General features: G+C 32.4%; 1 protein-coding gene and 1 long non-coding RNA gene across 5 annotated transcripts in view; one reads left to right on the forward strand and one right to left on the reverse strand.

The window, feature by feature from the left end:
• The window catches only part of LOC116420543, a 58809-nt gene extending 41568 nt beyond the window's left edge, over positions 1-17241 (forward strand). Inside the window, exon 4 of one of the 2 annotated variants that reach the window (XR_004230893.1) lies at positions 16638-17241. This is a non-coding gene — a long non-coding RNA (uncharacterized LOC116420543). Of the gene's footprint in view, positions 1-7589; positions 7674-16637 lie in introns of those variants that run through there. The other variant, XR_004230892.1, reaches the window with a different exon arrangement.
• The window catches only part of SEMA5A (semaphorin 5A), a 600495-nt gene that overhangs the window by 553210 nt on the left and 28223 nt on the right, over positions 1-19062 (reverse strand). For 2 of the 3 annotated variants that reach the window (XM_031946120.1, XM_031946118.1), the window contains exon 1: positions 7630-7686. The exons of the other annotated variant lie outside the window; for it this stretch is intronic. The gene's annotated coding sequence lies outside the window, so the exon portion shown is untranslated. Of the gene's footprint in view, positions 1-7629; positions 7687-19062 lie in introns of those variants that run through there. 3 annotated transcript variants of the gene reach the window in all.

Here is a 19062-nt window from a genome sequence, read left to right on the forward strand (position 1 = left end):
AAAACATGAAGGAAGCCAAGAGGCAAAAAGGAGAATTCCAGGCATTGAGTTTAGTCAATGAAAACATACAGAACAACGAGATGGAGCGGTATGTTTGAAGAGTAAGGAGGCCAGTTTCAATGGATTGTTGATTATGTGGAAGGAAGTAAAGTGTTAAAAAACTGAAAGGGGGTAATGAACAGGTTATGAGAGTTCTAAAAATCAAATCAAATTTTTATATGTGATCCTGAAGGTAATGACTGAAATTTATTAAATATAGGAGAACACAATCAGACAAGTTTTTTAATTACTTAATATTTTGTTTTCCCCCCATTTACAGGCAAAAGCAATCTTTAACATATGTTCTTGTTGTCTTTTTCAAAATCTTTATTTCCAAATTCTCTGACTCCCTTCCTCTACCTTCCCTCATTTACTTTTAATATCATCCTTTTTTGTCTAAATCATGACCCCATTTTGTCCTTATCTTGGTATAAGGTGTTAGGAGTGAGTCAATGCCTAGTTTCTGCCATACTGTTTTTCAATTTTCCCAGAAATTTTTATCAAATAGTAAGTTCTTATCCCAGAAGCTGGGATCTTTGGGTTTATTAAACACTAGATTACTATAGTCACTGACTATTGTATGTTGTCAGCCTAACTTGTGAAGTGATCCACTGATCAATTACTCTCTTTCTTAGCCAGTACCAAATGGTTTTGGAGACAGCTGCTTTATAATATAGTTTTTCATCTGGCACAGCAAGGGCACCTTTGTTTGCATTTTTATTAATTCCATTGAAATTCTTGACATTTTGTTCTTCCAGATGAATTCTGGAATTTTTTTCTAGCTTTATAAAGTAGTTTCTCAGCATGTTGACTGGTATGGCAATGCAACTTTCTTCTGATCATCATCTCAGCTGGTCATGATAACCAAATGGGTTCCCAAAAGCTGCTTCTCTCCACAACTATCATCTCTGTGGCCAGGAACTTTAGATGATAGTTTCTCCATATCTGTATCCATCTGGACTGTGGGGACATAATACTTTTTTGACTGATCAAATTGTAATTCCAATAACATGAACACTATAGAAGAAGATAAAATCTCCCTTCCATTCTACTTTCTGATATAGGTACAAAAGTTTCTTTCATAATCTCTTGAGCCTTCCAATTCATAAGAGATTATTTAAGAACCCTAGAAGAGAAGGAAATTTGTTTCATCTAATTATTATCATCCTCAATATTATCAAATTAGATTTTTATGTAATATTTATAAAACACATAGCATAATGCCTGTCACATAGTAGGTGTTTGATAAATGCTAATTCTTTTCTTCTCTTGACTCAATCACTGAGGTTGTCCCACCTGATAGAGAGGTTCATCTCCACAGAGAATTCAGTACTTCATTTATCCTTTGTGATCTCATTTTTGCCCTACATCAGACGGCACATCAGGAGGGAGTCTCAACCTCACAACACACAAGATCTGCATATCCATTGGTGGAAGAAGTACCCATATTGGGAGACTCTGGAGTTGAAAGAATCACATATCATTGTAATATTCACACACTAATATACAAACTTACAATAAGGGTCAGAGAGTGGGAGGTCAGCAAGTAGCCTGTCTTGCTATTCAGCCTGAACTAATTCATTTTTTAAAAATCATTTTCCATAAGGAAGATAAATCTTATTGTCATCAGAAAGCCCACCGAGCATTCTTTTAACAAGCAGAGAAATCAATTAATGTATAATTAAACATAAGACTTTGTATGTCTGGTTCCCCCCCCCCATTTCTCAGGTCTTCTTGATCTATTCTTAAAGGCAGTCACTCATTTTCTTGGAACAATAAAAATAGTCCTTAATGGTCACTGTTGAATGACCTCAGACACAGTCTCCCTTTTCCTGGGAGTGGAAAATAATATCTGTTGAAGCATAGAGCACAAACTTGATTAGATCACCTGAATAAAACACTGAATTGAAAGTTGCACAAAGTAATGATGAGTGAAATGAGCAGAACCAAGAGAATGCATATAATAACTTCAAAATTGTTTTAAGAACAACTTTGAGGGTCTAAGTCATTTTAATTATTATAACTACAAACTTATGGCTACTATTAACTACAAAGGATTTATGAAGGAAGACACTACCCAGAGGAAAAACTGACAAATAGAAGTATGTATAGAACAATTTTATGTATAAATGTTTGTGTGTGTGTGTGTGTATTTGTACAGAACGATAGCCCTTTCTAGGCGGGGGGGGGCATAAAAAAAAAGTTATATGATAACTTCAATATATATTAAAAAGAATAGCAAGTTGTACATAAGAGATTTGCACTTTCATGTGCAATCTTTTTTTTTTTTTCTATTCTACTATGTTATCTCTTAAGTTCAGAACAAAATAAATGAATTTTTTAAAGTGGGAACCAGATTGTTCACGGTTTCCTATCTATGGTAAGGCTTTTCTATTGGTTTCATTTGATTGCCTAAAGTTATCTAACTATATAAGATATAATCATATATTTTGTTATTTTTTTAACACCATTTTTGCTCTCTTATTTAGCATGGATCTTTCCACATTTCTTGAAATTCTTCATATTCTTTATTCCTTATAATAACACTGTAGTACATTCAAATACTTGTATTTGTTTAATCACTCTCCAGTAGACATAAAGGTTGTTGCTGTGGTTGTTACCCAGTAATTCACGTTTCCCATGAACTAATTTTTTGTACTAGTATTTATCAATAGCCTCCTTGAAGTAAAAACTCAGTAGTGAAATTATTAGGAAAACAATGTACTAGGCACTCTGTAAATACTATATAAATGATTCTCACAGCATGGTAATTATGTAAGGTTGAATTTGAAGTTGGGTCTTCCTGACTCCAAGCCCAATGCTCTGTTGTACCACCTAATTACCACTAGGCAAGTCATTTAATTTCTCAAGGCCTCACTTTTCTCATCTGTGAAATGTTGGGTTTAAACTAAATGACTTCAAGGGCCTCCTTACTATTAAGAGGCTCTAACTCTATAGAGAATAATTTGTAGCATTTTTTAATAATTCCATATTATTTTCCAAAATAAACCAATTCACAACCATGATAGAAGTGAATTAGGATGTCTCTTTTTCCCATAGTCCCAACATTGTTTTTTTTCATGTTGTACCAATTTGATAAATATGAGTTGATACCTCTTTTAATTTAGATATTTCCAAGTATTAGAGATTTTGAGCACTGTTCCAAATAGTTGTCAATTGTTTGCATTTCTTCATTTGAAAAAATGCCAATTTCAAATTTTTATCAGAAATAGCTAATGTAAAGATTTTTTTTTTCCTTTTCCTCTAATTTTAGACCCATTTATTTTATTGGCATAATTTTAGATGTTTATAATTATATATAATTGTAGCTTTTATCTTTGTCTCATGAATCTTCTCAGTATTTCAATTGCTTTCAAGCAATTCAATTATACAAATGATAAACATCTGTGTAAAATCAGGTATAAAATGACATTGATCTTCTATTGCTATCTGTGCCTTACAATACAATAAAATGAAAGAATAAATTTAGAGTTTTAATAAGTAGTTAGTTTTCTTTTCCATTAATGTTGATCAGCAATGATACTGATTAACAATCTACAATATGTATGACTAATTACATTTTCCAGAACTGGAGATGACAAGAAAGAGTATATCAAAACCTACTTGTATTTGGCTAAACAAATTTCCAATATGAGGTTCTTTGGGGTTGAACTTTTAAAGAGATTTCTCCCAAGACCCTTTTTCTGGAAATAACCATTTTTACACTACAAATAATTGCACTCACAAGTGGTTGTAAAAGGAATAATCATCTTCTTGGGATAGTGGAATGAAAAGCAATTAAGTAGATTGTACCTCCAACGGTGCAATTTTTTGACCCTTACTCTGGGCAACAATGACACTTAAAACCTTTAAATCATGTGTCATTGAAAACCACTGGACACAGGGTAACTTCCAAAGCAGCAAAACTTAGATACTACCATACAAAATTTACTGCTTAAAAAAGTAACCTCAACTCCTAGCTCCTAGCATAAAAAATTTAGCTTCTGATGCTATACTAATTTTTTTTAAAATTAAGGACCCGAAATTCCTGGGGAATAACAGTAAACTGGAATCTTAGGAAGAGAAACTAAATGAGTTAATTACCATCTTGAAAAAAGTCTGGGTGAGGCACAGAGAAAAGATTTGCATGAATTATTTTCCAGAGATGATACAGAGAGTTAACTGTCAGCAAGAATGAATCTGTGAGAGACTACAAGACTTAACTGCTAATGGAAAAAAATTTCTTACTGACAATGTGAAAAAAAAAATGAGTATGTTTCTCTGGAGGAGACTGAAAGACTTTAAGTGTCACTCTGAGAAAACTATTCTGAAGGAATCAGGTGTAGTTATGAAGTGATTGTGCTTGTGATCTTCTCATTGCTGAAATATTAATTTACTTCTTAAATTATTTGTTAATGTTAATAAATTATATGGTCAGAAACTACTTTTTTCCTAAGCCTATGAGAATGGATTTTGGGAAAAAGAGAGATATTTTTTACAGGAAAAGAGAATTCTTGAATTTTTGTAAAATAGTAGGATCTCAGTGCTAATCAACTAATTAATTAGTTTCTGTATTTATAGAAATTTATGATACAATTTCAAAACACTGATAGTCCTTGAATTGAGTTAATAATAAAAAGTGTCAGTAGCAGACTATGAGACACAGACTACTGTTTGTTTGTTTTTTCCCAACAGTTCACGAGTGTTCTTACTTTCACTTAGCAAAATACATTCACATCCTCATACAGAGAAAGAGAAATACTATGGCCAGCAAAATAAATACATACATACATAAATAAATAAGTAAAGACTTTGACTATATTGTGGTGTTGGCCTTATGAAAAGTGGGATGGTGCACAATATCTATTATAAAAATGAGCAAAAGGAAAAATAAGAAAAGAAAAAAATTATACCTTTTAAAATTCTGCTGAACATATTTTTTTATTCATCAGACATTTGTTTTTCCCCAATTAATTTAATTCTATTATTTTCTGCTCATTAGAATATATGCATTGTCTAAATTTATAACTAGAATTATTTTCAAAGTTATTTTCATAGGCTCAATGGAGAGAAGTTCCAACATTGACTTTGAACTAATCATTTAAGGGATGGAGGAAATCAAGTTGGGGTGTTTGGGAAAAAAATCACACCATCAAAATAAAATCCCATTATGTAGAAGCAAAAAAAATGTTATATGGCATCATACCTATAGTCCTTTAGTACAGAATTCTGCAATCCTCAGGAGTTTGGAGAATTGAAACATCACAAAAACCTTTATAATATGATTTGGAGCAAAAAAAAAAATTGAAAATGTTTCAGTTCCCTGGGCATAGGGATAACCCTGAATGAATGGAAAATTCAAGCACAGTTCTTCTACTCTATAATAAATTCTCTAACAGGTTGGAAACTAATCCAGCTTATATTTGAGTTTATTTTCCGATTCATCATAACTGAGACTACCTCCATAGATATTGCTGAACTTCAGTGATTAGAAATAGAAAATTATTAATGAAAATCTTATGATGGCATATGCTTTTCATTTCCAAAGCCATATTAACAAAAACATCTGTGGAAATTGTCACAATTCCCAAATTCTCTTTTTCTCCATTGCCTTTCCATTTTTATTCCTATTCTATACCCTCCTTTACTCTAAAACAAATCAAGAAAGGAGGATATAGATAGTACTCATTTCTTAGAAGTAGATATCCTAAAACAAAGCAGGAAAGGAAAGGTAGGAAATGGGTGTCATATAATTACAATGACTGCAAGTAGACATCTCTAATGTTATCAAGATGCTCCAAGGTGGTTTTTCATTGCCAGAATCTAGGCAACGGTATATTTTGACACCACTCTTTTGGCTTTTTGGTTGCTAGTGGCAAGCCCAGCTGTTATCAGGGTTAGAGAACTTAAAATAGAGCCAACAGCAGCTGGAGAGTGGATCACTGAAACCAAGATCTTGGCTCAGCAAAGGGCAACAATGTTGGTTCTTAATGTCCTGCCCTGACCATGGATAAATATGCCAGAAATTCATTCTACTCTAGATTCTAGCAATAATCAAAGTACCATTAATGCCACAAGCATAATAATAAGACACTTAGGTGACTGAAATATCTCATTTATAGTTCCAGTGCAACATAACTTTTCATATTAAATGACTTTATTAAGGAAGTGAAATTTCCTCTTCAGAGGATTCAACTAATCTTTAGCACACTATCATCCTGATTATTATAAAATAGCCTCAATGTCCTTTTAAGGCAGTCAAAATTATAGTAGACTCTGGATATCATTTCTGACTCATTAACAGTCAAAATAGTTTTATTTTAAAAGAACAATTTGATTTGATTTAGTTATGCTTTGTTTATTTTCTCTTTAGAAAAAAAAAAAGTCACATAAAATCCAACCTGAACAAGTTTGGTTTCTTTCTATTTTTTCCAAATTTCATTTTTTTGAGTTTCTTTTTTTTAAAGAAATCAGTTTTTTTCTGTTACAGTGTTACAAATCAAACAAAACAAGGAAAATATTCATTAAAACTAATAAAAAATAAATGCAAATCAAATTCATGAAAATTGTTCACCCAATTCTAAATGGAAATGAGTGTAGACAAGATGGAAAAGGAAGGGGAAGAAAGGAGGAGGAAAAAAAGGAAAGGGAGAGGGAAGAAGAGGAGAAATAGAACCAGAAGATGAAGAATCTAAACCATAAAAATTAGAACTAGAACAAAAGGAAGGAGGAAGGAAGAAGAGAAAGAGAATGACAAGGCCAAAGTAAACTCATTGATTGTTCTTTCTGGAAGGGATGTCAGAAAACAGTTTGTAAAGTCCTTTATTTTATATATGAGGAAGTTGAGATCCAGATAATTAAAGAGAATTCCCTAGAGTTACAGAGCAAGTTCCTCTGACAGAATTAGAACTCAAACCCCTATTTTCGGACTCCTAATCCAGTACCATTTTCTCTATGTCATACCATATTCTGGTAATTTGAATTCAGCTGATTTCTCTTTCAAAGCAATAATCCTCACTTATGACTTTTACAAAAGCTATTTCATATTATAGTAAATTTATGAAACATGATCATCTTCTCCCAAGTTATGATTATATTGCTGTCACTTTTTGAAGCTTATTTTGAATTCAGAAAGATGAAATAAATGAAAATGTTCTCGACTACAAAACTATCTTATTAAGTTTCTTTCTAGAATGAGATATATATCGCATATATATAATGCTCTCCTGACTGGTCTTAATTAAGATGTTAAATATGCATAAACATTATATATCCATCCAGAAAACTTGATCTGATGGGTGTGCACACAAGAGAATTTGAGTTTGTTACATCAACATGAGTACTGGACAACTCCTATTCAATAAAACAATCTTTCATATAAAGCAGATGTACAACAATAGTACAATTTCACAAAGTGCCAAAATACTAGAGAAATATTCCTTCCAATTGATTTTATTCATTTCCAAACAATCTACATTCCAAATAATCAGCTAGTGAGTCTTTTGCCTCAAATTTTTCATTTACATTCTTTATTAATATATTTCCTACAGTTATAAATTTCGAATGCCAGCGAGAGATTTTGGTTGATACCTGATGTCCAAAACTGTTACTTCTTCTACCAGTAGAGATTGCAGCCTATCCATGAAGAAAGGAAGAGAAAACTTCCAAAATTCTTTCAGCACCTGTCAGCAAGGATGAAGGGAACTTTAAAATCACATTCTCTTCTGGAACTATGGCATAATGTCTAGTTGACCTAGCAGCCAAAACAAACTAAAAATCTAACCTTGGGAGTTATTGATAAATCTATTTTTAAAAAAATACTTAAAAAAAACAGGTTTCGGCGATAAATGAACTACTTCAGACTATCCACAGAAATATTTCCTCTATTGATTGAAAATATTACACTTCTATGGTGTACCCATTATCAAATTATCTGGGCTTTAAGCTATGGGTTATTTGGGGGATAAAATGATCAATTAAGTTGGCAAATTATTTTGAGTTCAGGTCTCTGGATCGTTTCCAGGTACTACTGAAATGGAGAATATTTTACTTTTAATTAATGGGTACAGAAAACCTAAGGTTTCTCATATCTACTTTAATTTCTATTAGCAAAGATTTTATTAAGCAGAAAATGTTTAATGAAGCATTTGGGGTGGGGGAAGCTAGACTGAAAACAACTCAGTCCTAACTTAAGTGCTCATAAGATTTTGTTCACTCAATTCCACATTTCTACAGTGCTCAAATTGTTAATAGGATAGTTATCCCAGCTTTTCTCAGAGTCTGGAGGACATATGTAACTTATTCTCTTGGGAAATGAAAAAGGGAATATATTTCCATGATTTTACTCCTGCAAAATGCAGTTTAATCAGTTATGTTCAGAATAAGGGAGAAATTTACTTTGCTGGAGTTGAGGGAGAATCATTTTCCAGGAGTTAGTTAACTAAGAACTGCAACTTTTCTACTTGATTAAAAAAATTTATAGGAGCACAGCATTGAACTGGTAAAGTGAGAAAAGTATCATACAACTATAGATGTCAAGTCACTGCTTAACTCCTGACTACATTTCCTCCTACAGAAACTCAAATAGCCTTACACTCAGACACCTAGATAGGAATAAAGTCATAATGCCCAAGCTGAAGCCATAACTTTCTCTACATGAACCTACAAAGGGTATCCTCCTTTATCATGCATATGATAAGTCAGAATTCCACTCTTATCAAGAGTGGGCAATAATCTTTAAAATAGGGAGATTCATACCACATGGATTGCTGCATTCTATATTCCTGTCATGACAGTTATAAGTTTTTATAACAGAAGCTAAATCCAAAATACACTTGAAAAGTCAGTGTACATTTACCATGTACACATATACATAAATATTCACATATATACACATATACACACATGTATGAATTATTAGTTTTGATGAAATCTAGATTTCATGGACTCATGTAAGAACTTCAAAAAAATGTAAGCTTAATACGACTATAATAACATAAGGCTTTGAAAAAAACTTTGTCTAGAACCTCTTGTTTCTTCATTCAAATCTAAGACTGACTAAGATCTGCACAAACAGAACTTTTGGCATCTAAACAAAATGATAGAAATGCCTTGTCTTACCCTTTGCCAGACCAAACTGTAATCATATCCCAATAATAACCCAGCAATTTTGGCTGTCAAAATGGTGCTTGTACTATTCAGACCTCTCTCTTTGGGAGTTGCTGCTCCAAAAAAAAAGCCACAAAAATTATTTTCTTGGCAGCATAAAATTTGGAACACACTTGATAGTATTACCCTTATTTCCTGACCTGAAGTGCACTGCCAAGTATCCAGCTGTGTTCTCTAGAGCAAAAAGAGTCTATACAGCCTATGCAACCAGTATTTTGTCTTCAAAAAGATTCTTGGTTTTCTCCTATTAAGCGATCTAGACATTCAGTAAATGTATCTCTTCGTAGGTTAGTTGAGATTAGAAGGAATCAAGCAATGAGCAAAGTCTTCCTAATTCGTGTAATCTGATTTAATGTGTTCTCACACACTCTTTCCCCATTCTTCCTGCTTCCTTGCTTTCTTTTTTTTCCTATATGTTTCTTCCCATTCCTCAAATAGCCATACACCACTGTTTTTTCCTGGCTATATATTGCCTTACAAACAAAAATCAATAAAATGTAAAATGTCTAGATATTTTGATGCCAAAAATAGGCTGAACCCTGGAATTCATGTCCCTAAAGAAATCTAAGAAGAATACAAGACAGATCAATTAATCATTTTAAATATTTCTAAGTTGTGGTACCCATTAAATGGGCTATTTAAGTACAAGAGAACTAATCATATAGGATGAAAAATTTTACTTTACATGTGAACCTAGATTTAAAGTAAAGAGCCCTCATCTGCAATATCTGACATGTTCTCATGAAGATACATATTTCTACATTATAAACCTATATGGCACTTGAAGTTTAAAATTATATTAATCATGTATCAAAAAATGTATCCTTAAAAACCACTCTCCATCAAACAAAAGAATAAGTGCCCTTTACTTTTTCCTCCAAAGGAGTTGCAATGAGGAAAGTCACAGCCTCTGTAACTACAATCAATAAATACAGGCATCCTTTGTATCACAAGGACAATTCTAGTCACTTTAATTAACTGCTCTGTAATTTACAAAAGTTAACACCTTCTTTTCAAAAATTGATCTATTGTGCAGATGCAAGCAAATTTAAACATATGAACAAAAGACTTTACAGATGGTCTAAATAAAAATCATGAGCAAAAAAAAAAACAAAAAACCTCTGAAAAATGCATAAACATTAATCTAGAGACACGAAGCCAAAAATTAAAAGACCCGAGTTTTTGTTCTAATTTCAACTTCCATTGATTATTTCCAAGTACAGAATGGCTGTTCTTCTATTAGGGATGCTCTCTAAAGAGGATGAGATGCTTCAATACACGCCAACCCTCCTACTAATATCAATAAATAATTACATATAATAGTAAATTGTATAAATATGCAATCTAGTCACCCTACAAGACATACCAAACCCTCTTTACATATGACAGCTGAATAACAGAGAAGCAGTAAGGACTACCTAATAGTCACTACCAGGTTTCTAGATACCCTCTAACTAGGTTTTCAGATTCATAGTAGGTTCATGGGAGATTCTTAACGATATGAATAGAAACCAGGCTGAGCTTAAAGTATATACATACTACAGTTCACAAGTGCTTAGAATTCACTCTCCAATTAATTGAAATAGAACAGAGGAAACATCATGTGAGGAGGAGGAACCTATGTCTTTAGGGGTGGGAGGACGAAAGAAGAGATCTTCTTCAAAGGCCAAGAACAAACTAATTTTTTCTGAGATGCTTAATGGCAACTCATCAGAAAATGTGTTAAATGTTGCAAATAACTAGGTCCACTTGCCAATTTCCCAGATCTAAAATCCACAAAGTTTCAGAGAATCCAAGTCCTAGTACATATCACCTACTTAGGTGATAATTTGGGGAAATTTGTATAATGCTTCTACAATTCAGATGAAGTTGGTTTGTCTAAAATTTTGGTTTTCCTCTAGAACCTAGCACTGCATTCTGTACACAGAAAGCAAATAATTAATAAATATTCATTGAATCACATTAAATTCCCAGGAAATTTATTCACAAACTTCCAAGCAATTGCTAGTACAGACAGATAAACAAAGTTAGAGGGATAAATCCATTACTAACACAAAGGCAGTTCTTAATTTATTCACTTCTCATCACAAACCACAGAGCAGGGAACATTGAAGATCAATAAGAAACATTATCATTATTGATACCATTCTCTTTAAAATGATAACATTACTCTGGAGAAAATAAAATACTCATTCCACTTAGAGTTGGATAAGGCAAAATAAGGCTGGTTGAGGAGCTTAGCAGATACATTTATTACGTTCTCAGGACTGCTACTTTTCTGTCAATTTTTTTTAAAACAAGGAAAATGTCAGAATTAACAAAAAAGAGGCTTCATTGCCTTTAGAAGTCAAGTATTTACTTTCTGGAAATTTAAACAAAAGGAAACCAGACACTTATTTGGCCCCCAAAATAGGGAATCCCCACGTATATTTTCAAATGTCACAAAGATATCAGACTTATAGACAAATAAACAAATAGCAAATTATTGTCACTACTTTTAGCAACTGAAGTGTTATCTGTCCAAAGGACTATCAAACTGTGCATTTCCTTTGACCCAGCAGTGTAATTACTGGGTCTATATCCCAAGGAAATCATAAAGAAGGGAAAAGGACTCATGTATGCAAAAATGTTTATAGCAGCTCTTCTTGTGGTAGCAAAGAATTGGAAAATGAGTAGATGCCCATCAATTGGAGGCTAAACAAGTTGCAGTATTTGAAGATAATGGACTATTATTGTTCTACAAAACTGATGAACAAGTTGATTTTAGAAATCCCTGGAAAGATTTACATGAATTGATGCTGAATGAAATAAGCAGAACTAGGAACACAATGTACACAAAAACAAGAATGTGCAATGATCACCTATGAACGACTTGATTCTTCTCAGTGATTCAGTGATCCAAAGCAATTTCAATAGACTTTGGACAGAAAATGGTATCTGCATCAAGAAAAAGAACTATGGAAACTGAATGTAAATCAACACATGCTATTTTCACTTCATTTTCTGTTTTTTTAAATCTCTTCCATGACTTTTCCTTTTTGCTCTGATTTTTCTCTCCTAATGTGATTCAAAAAGCAATGTATATTAAAAATAAATATTTTTTTAAAAAATAAAAGTTGTATCTAGAGATAAATATATGAGAAAGTACTAATTATGTAAACACATCATTCTGTCTACAATTTTAAAAGAAAATTTGGCTATAATTTGTATTGACCTTTGTCCTTTCAGACCTTTTCTGTGGAAAAGGAGGAAATAGCATTTGACTCCTAGTTATTTTCAATTTAGCCTTTTTAAGGGATATTATTAAATGCTACTGCATTGGTATAGGGTGAGGAAACTCACTATACTTGTTCACATTGATACCTTCTCTAACAACAACTAGATTCAAAACTTGCCTGAATAAACAAATGACTTGGCTATGGTTTACACTGGAAGGCACACATTTAAGTCTTTTACAGAAAATATACGAGATAACATCGGTGAGATGGAGGTGGGTAAGGGACAGATAGAAGCCACTTTTCCAAATTGTTGATTTCAATGAAGAAAGTGAATGAAGTCAGCAATGGTAATGACTTTCTTTGCGCTCGCAAGTTATTTTTTCCCTTAATTTTAATTAATCTGTGATGAAATAATTAATTTATGAGCACAAATGGTTCTATAAATCTTTTAAAAAGTATTTGCCTGTGCTTTACCAAAAAGTTCACGCCAAACTGGATTCCTGTAACCATAACAACTGCAATACACACAATGTAAGTGATAAAAGACAAGCAAACTCTTCTACAAAGGATTTCTCTTTTTGGCTATGGTTCAAGGTAGCAACAGTTAGTAAAAGGTCAGGAGAAATATTATTTTGTATCATCATGGTATAGTCTTTTGCTCTATAATGCCAAAGCAATAACTACAGTGACCATACAAAGAAAAAGGCCTCTAAAATCAAAATTTTACTTCAGAGAAGATATAGGAATTCTATTGCATTTACAAAAAATAGCCATTGGCTGAAATATTTTCCAAAAAATAGCTGAAACTGCAGAATACACTCATATAAACTTTTTCGCTCAACCACCATCACAGATTGTCTCATTTGCTGTAGGGCTTTTAAAGTATCTGCTGCTATAATTGGGTTATTTAGGTATGACCCCATTAAAATCTAGGCTTATATGTATCCTAGAGAAAAATGGGCCAGACTTTCTAGTTTAGTCAGCAAATTCCTTGAGTGAAATTTATACACTATGGGAGGTGCTATTCAGTCTGTTCCTAGGACCTGAGCCAGTTACTATGACACCCAAATGTTCCACTTTATCCTCAAATTTACCTCAAGTATCTCATCTCCTACCTATTGTTTGTTTGTTTAAACTTAGTTTTATGTGTATTTTCAAGTTGGTCCCTTCAGGAATGATTCTAAAATTTGGACAAAGTGATTTTCCTAATCATTTATCTCCTCTGTGCAATTTCTCTTTATGAATCGTTTATCATTTGTGCCTTAATATTTACACAAATTTGATCATTTTTAACATAATTTAAAGCTTTATTTCATCCCCAGAAGGAATGCCTAGACACCAGAATTCAAAAGAATTGAAGGACATGAAACTAAAGTAGTCTCCATGATGGATGGAATAATACCCAAGAAGAAATGCTAGCTTCCTGTTTAAAACTTTCATATTGTTGCTTTGATTTTTATATCTGTAGAACCTACTACTAGAATTATTGATGCAAGTGTTGGATGAATAATCATGGATACACATTTGTGATAACACAGATACATGTTTTGAACTCTATATCATAATTTTTATTATTTTGGTTTCCCACTGTATAAAACATATTGATATTAGGTATTCATCTGATAAGTTATTTTACAGTAACACAAGAGATAAACTAGAGACTGTAGAAATGAAAGGGAAAAATGTATACAGAGCTCATCTTACCCAGATTTCTCTTTTAAAAAATAACTAGAGTTTTCAGGTCTTCATTAAACTCTAAAGAATGGTTATTTAAAAATTAAAGATCTCTATTTCACTAAACCACAATTTTCTAACAGCAGCATATTGTATAGGAAGCTTTATATTCTGTCATTTTATGACATTGAAAGTTAACTTGTTAGCATCTCTTTTATGTTCTTCAGTAATGGCCCCTAAAGTGTGGGGGAAACTATCACCATCAAACTGAAAAAAATATATAAAATAGCTGGTGAAACCAACCAAGCCCCTTTTTAATTTGCTATTAGCTTTCTAATTTGCTATTATGATCTTTTCTCTAGTCACATAATTAATCCTAAAAGAAGTCTTCTGGGGGTGCTCATTACTGAACATTCTGCTTTCAATGCAAAGGAATTCCTTTAGACATGTTTCCAACAAGCCATTTTCAGTTTTGAATCCAAGAATTTAAAAAAAAAGAGAGAGAAATAGGAAAAATGTCTAAGACCAAATTTTGAGTGTCCTACATGGTCTTCTATTTGAATGTTTCTATTGTGCTATTTTTAAAACTCTCTCTTTTAATGTTCATCTTAATGACCCAATCCTGATCCCTCCCCCAACTGGAAGCATTTGCCGATTCCTAGCAAATGCACTCAATATAAACTAAAATAAACAAACAAACAATATATGCGGTGATTTAGTTATTTTTGCATTTTGGTGGAATGACTTTTTAAAAAAACAGGGCCATTCAAATATTAGGAGATTGTGTCTATGTAATACCAAATCCCTCAGGATCTGATAAATGGGATAATGTTAGAGGAAAAGAAAAGATAAGATGAGGTATTTATATCTCTGTCCTGATCACCTCATATGTATGCTCTTCCTTACCCAGAAACATAGTTCTTGAATTTCTTTGGACCAAAAAAGTAAATCTCTTTTGTGATTTAAGATTTGACCCACTATCATCTCTCTCTTGATACTCACTCTAACCTCAACAGTGATGGAAAAAATTAAAATGTGCAACCCTTATCACAGAACTTTAGACTGGGAAAGGACCTAAAAGTTTATCCTTGTAGTGCAGAGGTTCTTAGCCCTTTTTTGTCATGGATCCCTGTGACAGTCTGGGTAAACTTATGAAACTCCTTTTAAATTTAAAAAAAAAAAAAAAAAGCTTTTTTAAAGATAAAATAAAATACATAGGGTTACCAAGGAAACCAGTTATACTGAAGCAATATCAAAACATTAAGGAAAAATTCAAGTTCAGAGACCCTAGTTTAAGAATAACCTGCTCTATTCTACTGTTAGATGAAACAAGGAATCCTTTTGAGATCTCAACATCTGCCTGAAGACCTTTACTGATAAGGAACTTACAATCTATTGAAGTTAAGTCAGCTCTATCTTTCTATAACTTTGTTATAAAAAGTCTGTTTCTCACTACTTTCCACATGCTGCTATTAATTTTGCCCTGTGAGACAAGCCAAAAACTAACTAATCCCTTTTCTACATGATGATCCTTCAAATACTTGAAGATGGTTAGCCATATTCTTGTAGGTTTTGCCTTCTCATGACAGAAATCTTTCAATCTATGGCATGGTCTCTAGATCTCTCATTCTCTTAGTTACTGTCTTCTGAAACTTTGTCAAGGATATTCCTGAGAGATTATGAAAAGTGGACCAGAGGTTGTGAGCATCAAATGGGATATTATTTGTAAATAACTTTACCAATGACTGGAATATAGTAGGTGCTTAAATACCACTTGTTTCCTTTCTTTTTTCATATATATATACACCATTCTTACTAGACTATGCCATTATTTTGAATTCATCCTCAGTTATATTCCCTATTTTTCTATTTCTGAATGTCTTTTTAACATACTTATCAATGAGTTTCCTAAACATATATATCCTTCTCTTTAGAAAGTTTCTCTTTTTCTTCATCATAAGAATTATGTTGCTGTGCTTTGAATTTCATTATTGAAAAAGCATCACTTCTCTCAAAGTCTGACTCGTCCTACAGAATCTTAGTCTAATGAGAACTTGTCTATCCTTGCTCAAAGTTTTGTGAAAATCTACTTTCCCCAAATTTAAGGTATATATTAGGTTATTCCTGTATTTCCTCCAATTTAGAGTCATTAATAGACATATGCCTAAAGCCTACAAGTGGAGTACTTCTAAGATGGCTGTCCAAGACATATAAGGCCCTCTGAATTCACATTATTTATTCCAGAGGTTATAACAAACTCAGAAAACCATCCATATCTCATGAATTAATCCCTTCAATATCTCACCAGAGATCTAATACAGGGTTGGGGAAAATTTTTTTCTGCTAAGGTTAATTTGGATATTTATAACATCATTTGTGGGTCATACAAAATTATCAACTTAAAACCAGTTTTCAACTCATCATCACCTGCAGTTGCCTTGGCAGGGCTAAAACAAATGATTTTGTGGATCTTATATACTCATGGCCAGATGCTCCCTACCCCTGATCTAATATAACATTTTTGTTTGTATTTTGCAGATGTCTACCCAATTATCTTTGGTGAACCTCAACGTGAACATTTCCTCTGTCTTTTCTCTGAAATCTGGCACTAGCATCCTCCCAGTTGTACAAGTTTAAAAATTTGGAGTCATTTTTAAGCTTCTTCCTTCTTTACCTGATCCATCCAATTAGTTGATGAGTCATGTTCAAAACCATATTCATTATGCTGTCTCATATGAAAATTTGTTTTATTAAAACATAAAGATCATTACTATTGCCCAGAACTCAAAGACAGAATGATAGAAAGATAGAAGACAGTCACCTATTTTTTTAAGGGAAGAGGAGGAAAAAATGGTAATGTTGAGAAAGGAAAAGACTTAAAGGAGGCCAACCTCTATTGAATATGCTCCCAGCTTTCATGGCAGCTAGAGTGTCTGATCTACTTGGAAAACTCTTGGCTGGGCAGCCCTAAAATTCCCTGGCCTAATCATTTCTTTTTGCATTCCACTCATGACCTCAATCATCTTCTAGAAAGGAAATGCTGCCCTTTTGGTTTATTAAACAGAATTTTGCACCCTACCAACATTGTTATCTATATGGATTATATAAGCCTTTAATTTTATTCTTTTATTCTCTTCTCCAATATTTAACAATTGCTTTACAGTAATAGTTTTTTCCCCCATAAAGGTTGTACAACTGCTTCCAAATGGGAGGCAGAATGAGGCACAATTTTAATAAGCAATAGCAGTGAGCTAAAGTATCTATCAATGATAAATGATGAGAGAGAGTACAATGAAAGATCAAAAGAGAATATTTATGAAGTTTACTTATGAGATATATAAAGAATAACTGCTTGCTCTATTTACAAAATTGTATAGAAATCTAAAATTAAAACATTTTAATCCAAATGGCAAAACTGCTCCCATTGTATTGATTAGGAAATGATTAGTCTTCAGTAGGAAGTGATAAGATAGCTATTTGAAACTGACATTTAAAAACTACCATTAATTTTAATTTATTTGCTTATTCTTTTCATGGTTTATTTGTGTGATCCCTTTTCAGTATCATCAAATCTAATCAAAAGTATATAATCCAAATAAATAGAAACAATCTTTTAGAATCCATTTCAATGCTAAATCATATGTCCAAAGAGAAACATTATCTAAATCAGTTAAATAGTACATCTCAGATAGCAGTCTTTTTTTTCAACTGTTACCAAACTATGCAATATTTGGAAGGAGGAAGATTTTTGTTATAAGACAAGGCTATTAAATGATAAGGTTTATTTGGCATTGCAGAGTTTAAAATCTAATAAAAGCTGATGAAGCCTGCTATCTCTTTAGTCAATTCAAGGAAATGAAAGAGTCGGACATCAGATACAAAAGTCCTTTCCTTAGCACTGCCATGCAATTGCTAAATTGAAGTTGTATACACAATAATTTGATACAAGCAAAGTAATTGGACAAAAAAAGCTTACAAGTGGAGAAACCTCATTTTTCAAGGTGCTATTTTTTATCTCATCTTTCTGAATGCCTTATCTTATCTTAACAATGTTCCCATTTAATGATGTTGAGATTTAAACAATCTTGTATTTTTTAGCTATCTTTCATACATTTTCAGACTATTTTAAAGTTGCATGATTGAAAAATTTCTAAAAATGTGTTTTAACAATGCAGAGATTGAAATGTTGCAAAATCACAAAGAACAAGTCTGACCACAAAGAAAAGAAATAAGAAGACACCTTACTCCTTTGCAGAGATGAATGAAGAGGGAGTTCATGACTATGTGATACTATATGTTACCAAATTTTTTATGTGATGATTGGCTTCACATATATTATTATTCTCCTTCCTTTATATTTAAAAAAAATCATTTGTTATTCTAGAGGCAGAGGTAAAGATGCAAGGAAAAAATGTAGGTCATGTAAAAACAAAAAATAACAACAAAAAGTTGTTGCTTTTTTAATATAAGACTCAAACTTTTCTTAGATGAAAATCTTAGGACATCTAAAGATTAAAATTATTTTCAAAATTAATTTACAAATAAGAATAATTCATGAGCATTCTTAAAGAGCTCAAAAAGTAACTACTTAATTTCTGAAGCATTATCACAAAGGAAAAAGCAAAACATCTTCAATATTTTTTCTCTCTCAAGGAGTCAGCTTCTGACTCCTTCCCACCTCTATTTATATGAGAATGAAGAAAAATACAAAATATACTGTAAAAGCAAAAGTTTGAAGATTCTTTAAACTACAAATGAGTAGTGAGAGGTGACAATATGGGACACCTGGTGTCAAAAAGTTCTCATTTGATTTACCAGTTGCAGGGGTAAATGGAATAGGATAGGAAAGAAAATTAAGTACAATAGGCATTCATTTATTGAGGTTATATTACACATAAGACACAACAAGCATTACTGAAGTCAAAGAAAATTTCAAAACCAGTAAGATACAGTAAATTACAGC

This window comes from Sarcophilus harrisii, chromosome 1 (genome assembly GCF_902635505.1).
Source record: "Sarcophilus harrisii chromosome 1, mSarHar1.11, whole genome shotgun sequence".
Classification (NCBI taxonomy): domain Eukaryota; kingdom Metazoa; phylum Chordata; class Mammalia; order Dasyuromorphia; family Dasyuridae; genus Sarcophilus; species Sarcophilus harrisii.